This window comes from Anabrus simplex, chromosome 5 (assembly GCF_040414725.1).
Source record: "Anabrus simplex isolate iqAnaSimp1 chromosome 5, ASM4041472v1, whole genome shotgun sequence".
NCBI classification, from domain to species: Eukaryota; Metazoa; Arthropoda; class Insecta; order Orthoptera; family Tettigoniidae; genus Anabrus; species Anabrus simplex.
The window spans coordinates 449,776,128-449,788,460 of record NC_090269.1 but is presented as its reverse complement, the minus strand read 5'-3'; the positions used below and the strand labels follow the sequence as shown (position 1 = coordinate 449,788,460).

General features: G+C 41.4%; 1 long non-coding RNA gene across 1 annotated transcript in view; it reads right to left on the bottom strand.

The window, feature by feature from the left end:
• Positions 1–4,762, bottom strand: part of LOC137501076 (uncharacterized) — a 44,078-nt gene extending 39,316 nt beyond the window's left edge. The window contains exon 1 of the long non-coding RNA XR_011018335.1: positions 4,636–4,762. This is a non-coding gene — a long non-coding RNA (uncharacterized lncRNA). The remainder of the gene's footprint in view (positions 1–4,635) is intronic.
• Between the last annotated feature and the right edge of the window lie 7,571 nt (positions 4,763–12,333).

Genomic DNA, 12,333 nt, shown 5'->3' with positions numbered 1-12,333 from the left:
GCAGTTAATACCTTCATGAAAACAGTCCTTTAAACACAATTAATAACTGTTATATTCCCGCATTTTAAAATAATATTTAACATATCTAAAAGAGATATTCTGGTTATTAGGTTAAGTAGAGAACAAACACTTTAGGCTATATAAATTGCGGTACAAAGTCAACTACATAACCATGGAAATGTAACGCACCACCTCATCCTAATACGATGCAAACATCTAAAATAAACTGGCATTCAGGCAGCCAAAATAGAGTTAAATCAAAATTCCTGCAAATGGTAGCAGAGAAGGTTTGAGATTTTCAGTGAAAAGATGCATAAAAAACCCACAATTCTGTAATGAAACGAACCATATATGAAAGAACAGAATGACAGGAGAATCAATCAAAACTGATCTGCATTTAGGGCAGTCGCCCAGGTGGCAGATTCCCTAACTGTTGTTTTCCTAGCCTTTTCTTAAAGGATTGCAAAGACATTGGACATTTATTGAACATCACCCTTGGTAAGTTATTCCAATCCCTAACTCCCCTTCCTATAAATGAATATTTGCCCCCAATTTGTCCTCCTGAATTCCAACTTTATCTTCATATTGTGATCTTTCCTACTTTTAAAGACGCCATCCAAACTTATTCGTCTACTAATATCATTCCATGCCATCACCCCGCTGACAGCTCGGAACATACCACTTAGTCGACCAGCTCGTCTTCTTTCTCCCAATTCTTCGCAGCCCAAACTTTGCAACATAACATTGCAACGCTACTCTTTTGTCGGAAATCACCCAGAACAAATCGAGCTGCTTTTCTTCGGATTTTTTCCAGTTCTTGAATCAGATAATCCTGGTGAGGGTCCCGTACACTGGAACCATACTCTAGTTGGGGTCTTAACAGAGACTTACATGCCCTCTAAATTACATCCTTACTACAACCCCTAAGCAGCCTCACAGCCATCTGCAGAGATCTGTACCCTTTATTTACAATCCATTTATGTGAATACCATAACAAAGATCTCCCCTTATATTAACACCTAGATACTTACAATGATCCCCAAAAGGAACTTTCACCCCATCAATGCAGTAATTAAAACTGAGAGGACTTTTCCTATTTGTGAAACTCACAACCTGACTTTTAACCCCGTTTATCAACATACCATTGCCTGCTGTCCATCTCACAACATTTTCGAGGTCACATTGCAGTTATTCACAATCTCGTAACTTATTTATTACTCTATACAGAATAATATCATCTGCAAAAAGCCCTACCTCTGATTCCACTTCTTTACTCATATCATTTATATATATATATAAGAGAAAACATAAAGGTCCAGTAATACTGCCCTGAGGAATTCCCATCTTAATATTTACAGGGTCAGATAAAGCGTTGCCTACTCTAATTCTCTGAGATCTATTTTCTAGAAATATAGCAACCCATTTAGTCACTCTTTTGTCTAGTCCAATTGCACTCATTTTTGCCAGTAGTCTCCCATGATCCACCCTATCAAATGCTTTAGACAGGTCAATTGCAATACAGTCCATTTGACCTCCTGAATCCAAGACATCTACTATATCTTGCTGGAATCCTACAAGTTGAGCTTCAGTGGAATAACCATTCCTAAAACCAAACTGCCTTCTATCGAACCAGTTATTTATTTCACAAACATGTCTAATATAATCAGAAAGAATGCCTTCCCAAAGATTACATGCAACGCATGTCAGACTTACTGGCCTGTAATTTTCAGCTTGATGTCTATCAAATAAGTACTTCAGATATGGTACTATATCCCAAGCCATTATCTTTAGTATGTCCCCAGAAATCTTATCAATTCCAGACACTTTTCTAGTTTTCAACTTTTGTATCTTATTCTAAATGTCATTGTTACCATATGTAAATTTTAATACTTCTTTACCATTAGTCACCTCCTCTATCTGGACATTATCCTTGCAACCAACAAATTTTGCATACTGCTGACTGAATACTTTTGCCTTTTGAAGATCCTCACATACACAGTCCACTTGTTCATTAATTATTCCTGGAATGTCCTTCTTGGAACCGGTTTCTGCCTTAAAATACCTATACATACCCTTCCATTTATCACTAAAATTTGTATGACTGCCAATTATGCTTGCCATCATGTTATTCTTAGCTGCCTTTTTTGCTAGATTCAATTTCCTAGTAAATTCCTTCAATTTCTCCTTACTTTCACAGCCAATTCTGACTCTATTTCTTTCCAATCTGCACCTCCTTCTTGGTCTATTTATTTCTCTATTATAATAAGTTGGGTCTCTACCATTTCTTATCACCTTTAAAGGTACAAACCTGTTTTCACATTCCTCAACAATTGCTTTAAACCCATCCCAGAGTCTATTTACATTTTTATTTAGTTTTCTCTACAGTTGGTTCCATCACTTTCTGAATCAGCTGTCCTTCCCATATTAGCTTATTTGCAATTTGTTGGTCATGCTTCCTGTCGGTCGCATTTCCTTCCCAACTGACATTTCGTATCTCAGATCCCCCGCTAAAATCACATTCCTTTCCTTGTCGTTTCCGACATAGCTGATTATCTTATCAAATAATTCTGAATCCGTGTCAGCGCTACCCTTTCCCGGCCTGTACATTCCAAAGATATCAAGTTGCCTATTATCTTTAGAAATGAGCCTAACAACTGGAATTTCAGGTTTTTCATCTTTAACTTTTTTCGTAGCTTACAAATTCTTCCTTCACCAGAATAAATACTCCCCCTCCCACCATTCCTATCCTATCTCTACAATACACCCTCCAGTTCCGTGAGAAAATTTCTGCGTCCATTATTTCATTTCTCAGCCATGATTTAACTCCTATTACAATATCTATTATATCTCATATATCTATTAAATTACTTAATTCTATTCCTTTCTTTACAATACTTCTACAGTTCAACACTAACATTTTATGTCATCCCTACTTGACTTCCAGATCTCTGTACCCTTATCACCGCTCCCTAAACAACCCCGTTTCCCTGAATGCATCCCCTATTGCCCTTCCAATCAAATTTCCTAACTTGTACGTACCACTGCGGTTTACGTGAAGGCCATCTGAGTGCAGTACCCTACCTCTTACCCATCCATTAGGATCTAGAAATTTTACTCCCACTTTCCCACATACCCACACCATAGTCTAATTTAAATTCCCAATCACCCTCCAGTCAGTATCCCTCCTACACATAATTCCACTGATAACAATCTCTGCTCCCTTTAACTTCACCCGAGCTGCATTTACCAGATTCCACACATCCCCAACTATGTTGGTACTCGCATCAGCTTGTCTTACGTTGTTGGTACCAACGTGAAATACTACCACCTTCTCCTTCCCCTCCTCCCTCTCTTCTTCTTTCCTCAACATCTGCCTCAACCTAATTTCTGGACAACACTCTACTCTGGTTCCCTTTTCTCCACACACTTTCCACACATGTCTAATGATGGAATCCCCCACAACCAGAGCCTCAACCCTACCCACCTCATTTGATCCCCTCCCCTCCTGGTCAGCCCTATCTTTCCTGATAGCTGCAGAAGCTACTTCCTCCTCCCTTTTCTCCTTCCCATGACACTGTTCCACCTGTCTTTTCCTATCTTCTACTCTACAGTTCCCTATCCTACCTTTTCCCTTCCTCCTACTTCCACACAACTCAGCAACACCGATTTCGCACAGACACCTGTCCTGAATTCTGATCCTGAATAGAGCCCTTAGCCTGCAGTCTCCCTCCCCTTAGAACATTAGACCACCTGTCTTCTCCAACTCCCCCCTTTCCTTCCTCTCCCTCTTGCACACCTACTGTAACATGTACATTCTTTCCTGTCTTTTGTGAGAATCCTAATTATCTCCCTCAAGGTCACCATCTCCTCCCTCATACCCCTCAATGCCTAGCCACACGCACAGTCCTTACACTTGCACTCCTTAGCCATTCTTTACGGAAAAGTTCAAAATAAAAGGAAAAATAAAATAACCTATGTGAAGAAAAAAATGAACGGGGGGATGTATTGTCGGGGATAGTACGGTACTCAAAGATCACAAGACAATAAGGTTATGAATATACGACTACACTACAATACTACTTAGTCGAACTCTATTTTTATCCTGCAACACCTGTTAATTACTGAATACCGAAAGGTATAAAGAAGAATTACACAAATCTAAACTGCAATTAAGCCTATCCTAATTACAACAGAGTTTTAGTAAAAGAGTGTCTACAGATACCTCTACTTCATGAAGTAGTGCGATACGTACCAAAAACTCAATTTTAAACAACAAAGCTATCACTTCGAAACCGAACCGGAAATTGGTAACGTCTTATTTGGAAATTTAAAACCATTAAGGCACGCTTGGTCCCGGTACTAGTAGTAATAATGCCCAGTATGAAGCATGACAGGAGTATAAATCACAGCACAATGTGTAACGACCAGTTAACCAATGGAAATAAATATTCTACACACTGAGAAACAGACTGGGAATGCATGCAACATTTCACTTGACATAAAAGATCTGTATCGTTAGTTTGGGGGGGGGGAAGCGCTGAAATTTTACACAAAAGTAGCACCGGGATCTAAAACAATGAACTGCTAACACTGTTCGAACTACAATTACCAAAAGTTCCTTTATTTGCAGCTTACCGATCGACAAGGTTGAAGAAATACTACCAATGCATTCTAGGTTAACTGGAGTTCTAATTAACAACTGATCAGGTACACGGTCACGGTCACGTAGGCACACCAAGGTAGCGCTGTGAAGAGGAGGCGGACCTCCTGTTGATTGAATCGGATAATACGATTACAGCGCTCCTCCGGAGACCTCCGGTAGTCCTCCGATTGAATTCACTGGCGGAAAATTTAAATGCTTAGATGTGGGCAATGTTGCAACGGAATTACAATTTAGATTTTAGTACTAATTCCACAGATGCATGTGTTCCCCTATGTTTGTCATTCAAATGATGTAGTCGTTTCAAGATCGCCGCATTATTTGTTACATTATGAATAACAGATTTTGATCTGCTGACGTTCAGTTTGCAATAGGTGCAGGTGGATAGAATACTGTAGATTGAATATTGGCATATATTATACTGTTGCAAATGCGTTAACAATATTATTAATACTGGTAGTAAAATAGTTTAAGTGGTAATTATATTCCATTGCATGTAAACATGTATTATATACGATGTTCTTACATTAATTATACTCGTAGCTCATTTATTACGGAACAGTACATCCGGCTCCATGGCTAAATGGTTAGCGTGCTGGCCTTTGGTGACAGGGGTCCCGGGTTCCATTCCCGGCAGGTTCGGGAATTTTGACCTTAATTGGCTAATTTAGCTGGCGCTGGAACTGGGTGTATGTGTCGTCTTCATCATCATTTCATCCACATCACAACGCGCAGATCGCCTAAAGATGTCAAATCAAAGGACCTGCATTTAGTGAGCCGAACTTGTCCTCAGACACTCTCGGCACTAAAAGTCATACGCCATTTCAGTTTTTACTAAAGAGTACGAACTGATTGAAACTGGTTATATGCTGTACCGGGCTGAGTAGTTCAGACGGTAAAACGCTGGCCGTCTGAGCTCAAGCTTACGGTTTCAATTCCGACTTTGCTCGGCGGTACCTGAAGGTGGTCGGGTGTACCGGCAGTAGCGGCGATTGGGAATTAGAAGTAGGGGGGAAAATGTAAAGACAACAAAGTACCCCAGTTTGTGGGATATAGCGGGGGGGGGTATATACGTTATACATTAAAACTGAAAAAAAAAGCTACTAAATGGAATTTCGACAGAGAGGTAAAGATTCTCAGCCTACCAACTTACCTGTGTTGATAATATTTATTTGAGATTTTGATTCAATACTATACAATAAAACTTTCACGAGAGGAACAATATTACACATGTATTACAATTAAATAGACGTACGGCGTGATTATATAATTAAAATCATTTAGTATTTGACTACAAACTAAAAAAAAAACAACTAACTGACACTAAATAGACTGCCAGACTAACGAATGCACGCGTACCCTTCCTCACAGCACATACAAAGTCTCCACTACAGTACTCGCTGTGGCGCTATACAAATCGGTTAACCGCATGAACGACTTTGTTGCGTATTTCCGCTAATAATTTCGTTATTAATTAAAGCAGTCCGCCTCTGTGGTGTAGTGGTTAGCGTGATTAGCTGCCACCCCCGGAGGCCCGAGTTCGATTCCCGGCTCTGCCACGAAATTTGAAAAGTGGTACGAGGGCTGGAACGGGGTCCACTCAGCCTCGGGAGGTCAACTGAGTAGAGGTGGGTTCGATTCCCACCTCAGCCATCCTGGAAGTGGTTTTCCGTGGTTTCCCACTTCTCCTCCAGGCGAATGCCGGGATGGTACCTAACTTAAGGCCACGGCCGCTTCCTTCCCTCTTCCTTGCCTATCCCTTCCAATCCTCCCATCCCTCCACAAGGCCCCTGTTCAGCATAGCAGGTGAGGCAGCCTGGGCGAGGTACTGGTCATACTCCCCAGTTGTATCCCCCGACCAAGAGTCTGAAACTCCAGGACACTGCCCTTGAGGCGGTAGAGGTGGGATCCCTCGCCAAGTCCGAGGGAAAAACCGAACCTGGAGGGTAAACAGATGATGATGATGATGATGATTAATTAAAGCAAATAATTAGCTGATAAGACAACAGGGCTTGTACAAATTGCTTGTTTTAATAATTCCTATTATACCTTGTTTCACCCAGCTAAAATGGAATACAAATGCAAAGTTTTCTCCACAAAGTAGGGGGGCGACTGTCCCCTCTCCCCCCCCCCCAATCGCCGCTACTGTACCGGCACATGAAAGAACTCCTGTGGGACAAAATGTCGGCACCTTAACGTCACAGAAAACCACACCGCCGCCTCTGTGGTGTAGTGGTTCGCGTGATTAGCTGCCACCCCCGGAGGTCCGGGTTCGATTCCCGGCTCTTCCACGAAATTTGAAAAGCGATACGAGGGCTGGAACGGGGTCCACTCAGCCTCGGGAGGTCAACTGAGTAGAGGTGGGTTCGATTCCCACCTCAGCCATCCTCGAAGTGGTTTTCCGTGGTTTCCCACTTCATCTCCAGGCGAATGCCGGGATGGTACCTAACTTAAGGCCACGGCCGCTTCCTTCCCTCATCCTTGCCTCTCCCTTCCAATCTTTCCATCCCCCTACAAGGCCCCTGTTCACCATAGCAGGTGAGGCCGCCTGGGCGAGGTACTGGTCATACTCCCCAGTTGTATCCCCCGACCGAGAGTCTGAAGCTCCAGGACACTGCCCTTGAGGCGGTAGAGGTGAGATCCCTCGCTATGTCCGAGGGAAAAGCCGAACCTGGAGGGTAAACAGATGATGATGATGATGATGATGATGATGATGATGATGATGATAATAATAATAACAATAATAATAATAATAATAATAATAATAATAATAATCCTTCCATCAATTTACCCTCCCGTGTTGGGTGTTCCCTCGGACCTATACCGCCTCAAGGACAGTGTCCTGGAGCGTGAGACTTTGGGTTTTGTTTTATGTCGCACCGACACAGATAAGTCTTATGGCGACGATGGGATAGGGAAGGTTTGGGAGTGGGAACGAAGCGGCCGTGGCCTTCAGTTAGGTACCATCCCGGCATTTTCCTGGAGGGGAAGTGGGAAACCACGGAAAACCATCTTCAAGGCTGCCGACAGTGGGATTCGATCCCACTATCTTCCGGATGAAAATGGGTTCGAACCCCACTGTCGGCAGCTCTGAAGATGGTTTTACGTCGTTTTCCATTTTCACGCCTAGAAATTACTCTCCTTAGCCGTTCCTATCACATCGTCGTCATAAGACGGCATGACGTAAAGCAAATTTTTACAAAAGTAATCGACAAATGAAACACGAACGATAAATGAAAATGTATATATTTCCTATATTCTCCTTCGTCATACTTATAAAGCAGTATTTACTATTTCGCTAGCACATCCGTTGCGCACCACGGATGGAACGGCAAGCGAGGCACACATTCAGTACTGTTGCTCCGTCCTCCGCTCGCCCTCCGCTCGAGTGCCGAAGCACCGATTGGTTTCCCAGCAACAGTTTACTACCGGAGAATACCGGAGGGAGCGCTCACTCGCACTACCGATTGCAATCATAGGAGCAACTGCTCCGTTCCCAGCTCTATGCGCAACAGTAGCTCCGAGTGTAAGGACTTAGTGGGCTGTAATTTCAAACTTACGTCCATGAATGTAGGCGCCCTATAAAAATCGTTACCTACATAAACAAAAATTGATCTATATCACCGATATTCCATACAATACCCCTTAACAAAGAACGTATAGTCATTCAGAATAATTAATGCATCCTCTCATTTGTTATCAAGAAAATGCAATTATATCGACATAGAATACATACCCCATATACCTGTAGGTATAAACCCTGTAGATACAACAAACAATATATCTTAATAGGTTCAGTTGTTCCTCAGAAAAGTATAGGCCCTACCTGTGCAGAACTTACACAGTGGTTCGTTCATTATTATTATCATTATTATGGAAATATTCCCATTATATTGGCGCTAGAATACAGTAATTTCAAGTTAAATTTGAATTCGTTTTTAATTTCTGGACATATGTAAAACACGTGAAAGACGTGGCAGAAGTAAGGGATGATTATTTACGAGCGGAGGGAGGAGTTCCAGTGGTTCAAATCTGTAAATGCTGCTGTGTAAAACATGGCACAAACGACTGCTAACCATTGGTCTTGCGGTGTAGGTGGCAATGCGTCCGCCTGTCACCCGGCGGCCCCGGTTTCGATTCCCGGCCAGGTCAGTTTTTTAATTGTAAATTATTAATATCCCTGGCCTGGGGACTGGGTGTTTGTGTCATCCTTAACGTTCCTTTCCTCGCATTCAACACTTTACCCTACCGCCATTTACATAATACACGCAGGTTTCCTCATATATGGTGCAAATAGGGGCAAAGGATCTTCATAGGTCGACGCCCCGAACAAATAGCATTAAAAAAAAGTTAAAGAAGGAGTGTAGTTTCGCGTAAAAACAGCGACGTCATGAATTCCTGTGAAAATGCTCGTTCATTCCTCCCGTATGAAGTTCACACTACGCGCTTGTCATTCAATGTTTTTTTTTCTTTGCTAGTTGTTTTACGTCGCACCGACATAGATAGGTCTTATGCGACGATGGGATAGGAAAGGTCTAGGAAGTGGAAGGAAGCGGCCGTGGCTTTAATTAAGGTACAGTCGCGGCATTTGCCTGGAGTGAAAATGGGAAACCACGTCAGGGCTGCCGACAGTGGGGCTCGAACCCATCATCTTCCGAATACCATCTTCAGGGTTTCCGGCAGTGGGCTTCGAATCCACTATCTCCCGGATGCAATCTCACAGCTGCGCGCCCCTAACCACACGGCCAACTCGCTTGATCGTACCGACTGTAACAGCCTGCCTGTATATTGGTGGGAAGTAGCTGGGGTGTAAGATAACTTTCTTCTTTAGCATGCCATTCCTCTGGTTCATACATTTTCTGATATATCTGGTACGTAACACACTGGTTCATCATTGTATTCGAGCTATAAAATCCCTACTCTGAGCCACTGATTGGAATGAGTAGTGTGCATATTTAACGAAATAATGACAGAGGAGTGGTCACGGCAGTCTGCGACCTGGTTATTCCAGTTCTGGAACTTTGGACTCTTAGATCGGCACCGTAGTACTGTTCGTTGAAAGTGTGCGGTTTTTCATTTGATCGAGTATTTTATATGATAACATTGCTTTCAATCGCTACATTCCTACTGACGTTTTTGTAATGACCTATGTTGAATTCAGTTAGGAAAACCACCAAGTCAGTCTTTCTGAGAATCCCGTAGCGAAGCACGGGTACATCAGCTAGTAATAATAATAATAATAATAATAATAATAACAATAATCATAATAATAATAATAATAATAATAATAATAATAATAATAATAATAATAATAATATTGGCTTTACGTCCCACTAACTACTTATAAGGTTTTCGGGGACGCCGTGATGCCAGAATTTGCTTACGCAGGAGTTCTTTTACGTGTAATTAAATCTACCAACACGAGGCAGACGAATTTGAGCATCTTCAAATATCACCGGACTGAGCCAGAATCGAACCTGCGAAGTTGGGGTCAGAAAGCCAATGCCTCAAACGTCCGAGCCACTCAGCCCGGCATGCAATGATAATAGTATTAATTATTTCATAACGAAGTAATTTACAGTCACGGACAAGGCCTAAATTATAACATGTTTATATTTAAGAAAATACATAATTATGTTTGTACGTAAGAATGCTATGTGTAATATCGATAAATAGTTAGGTATTAACTGAGGGGCCTAGTTTCGCACAATAGTAGCGACAAGTTTTAAATTCCTGAGAAAATGCTCTTCCATTTCTCCCGTACCAAGTTCACACTACGCGCTTGTCATTCAATCGGAGGTTCTGTTACATAATTATTATGTCTGTACGTAAGAATGCTAGGCCTATTTGTAATATCGCCAAATAACTGAAGTATTAACGGAGGGGCGTAGTTTTTCACATTAATAGCGACAAGTTATAAATTCCTGTACAAATGCTCGTTCATTTCTCCCGTGCCAAGTTCAAACTACGCGCTTGCAATTCAATCGGAGGTTCTCCGGAGGCAAACGATTGAAAGCGCCCGGAGCCTCCGCTCCGTAAACAACCGCTACGTTAACAGCGCTACACCAAGGCTTTACACTACATGAGCCAGATAAAACCGACCCCACTTTTGTCGCTGAAATGGCAGTCGTTGTCTGTCACCTACGCCGTTTCGCTGCAGATGTATTCAATTATTTCCCACCTGGTCGAGACTTCAAATTTCGTATGAGAAAACTCAGTACATGGAAGGAACCTCACGATAGTTACATGGACAACCTATGATAACTAAATTCGGCAAAATTGTTCAAGTGAACCAATTTAAATATTTGGAAGAAATTATTCAGCCCTCTGGTTTAAACCGCGAATCAAATAAAGGAAGAATTTCCAAATTACAGAAGCATACCGGATCATTTGGAACAGGTATAATAAAAAATCAATATCTCGGAATGCAAATTTTGACACTATAATAAGGTAATGATTTTATACAGCGTTATACGCCTCAGAAACCTTATCATTGGTGGCAGATCTTTAACCAAAGACATTGCGAAACAAGAAAAGAAAATTTTACGAAACATTTTTGCCCAGTTTGTATAGATGGAATATGGAGAAAAAATCATCCCAGGAGATATATTGTCATTCTGAAAAAAATTCTCACACTTTTCGGAAAAGACGGTTGAAATTTTATGGACACATTGTCAGAATGAACACTAACAGGCTGACTAAAATAATTCTCAACCTGGCCCTTTCGTTTAAAACAAAGAACAGCTGGCTTCGTGAAATCGAAACAGATCTCCAGGAAATCAACATCTCAGAAGACATTGTATGAGGACAGATGTAAATTCAGAACCAAAATCGACAGTCACCACTTTGAAGACAAACCCAACACCAGAGTTACTGTAACTTGCACAGAAGAACAAAGGAAGAAGCTCAGCGAGACGATGAAGAGATCTTGGGAGGAAAAGAAGGCCAGCACATCAACTAAGCAAGTTCAATCGTGTTCCTGAGTAGCGCATAACGATGTAATAATAATAATAATAATAATAATAATAATAATAATAATAATAATAATAATAATAATAATAATAATAATCATAGCTCTCTAACCGCAAGAAACCTGCATCATCAATCTAACAATCATTACTGATCTGCATTTAGTGCATTCGCTCTGGTGGCAGATTCCCTATCTGATGTTTCCCTAGCCTTTTCTAAAACGACTGCAAAATATTGGAAATTTATTGAACATCTCTCTTGGTAATTTACTCCAATCAAATACCAATCCGTAACTCCCCTTCCTATAAACGAATATTTGGCCCCATTTTTCTTCATGAATTCCAGCTATATCTTCTTTCCTACTTTTAAACACAACACACAAACTTATTCGTCCACAGATGCCATTCCTCGCCATCCCTCCACTGACAGCTCGGAACATACCACTTAGTCGAGCAGCTCGTCTCCTTTCTCCCAAGCCTTCCCAGCTCAAATTTTAAACATTTTTGTAACACTACTCTTTTGTCGGAAATCACCCAGAACAAATCGAGCTGCTTTTCTTTGGATTTTTTCCAGTTCTTGAATGAAGTAATCCTGGTGAGGGTCCCATACACTGGAACCACACTCAATATATGCCCTTTCCTTTACATCGTTAATACAACCCCTAAATACACTCATAACCATGTGCAGAGAGCTGTTCCCTATAT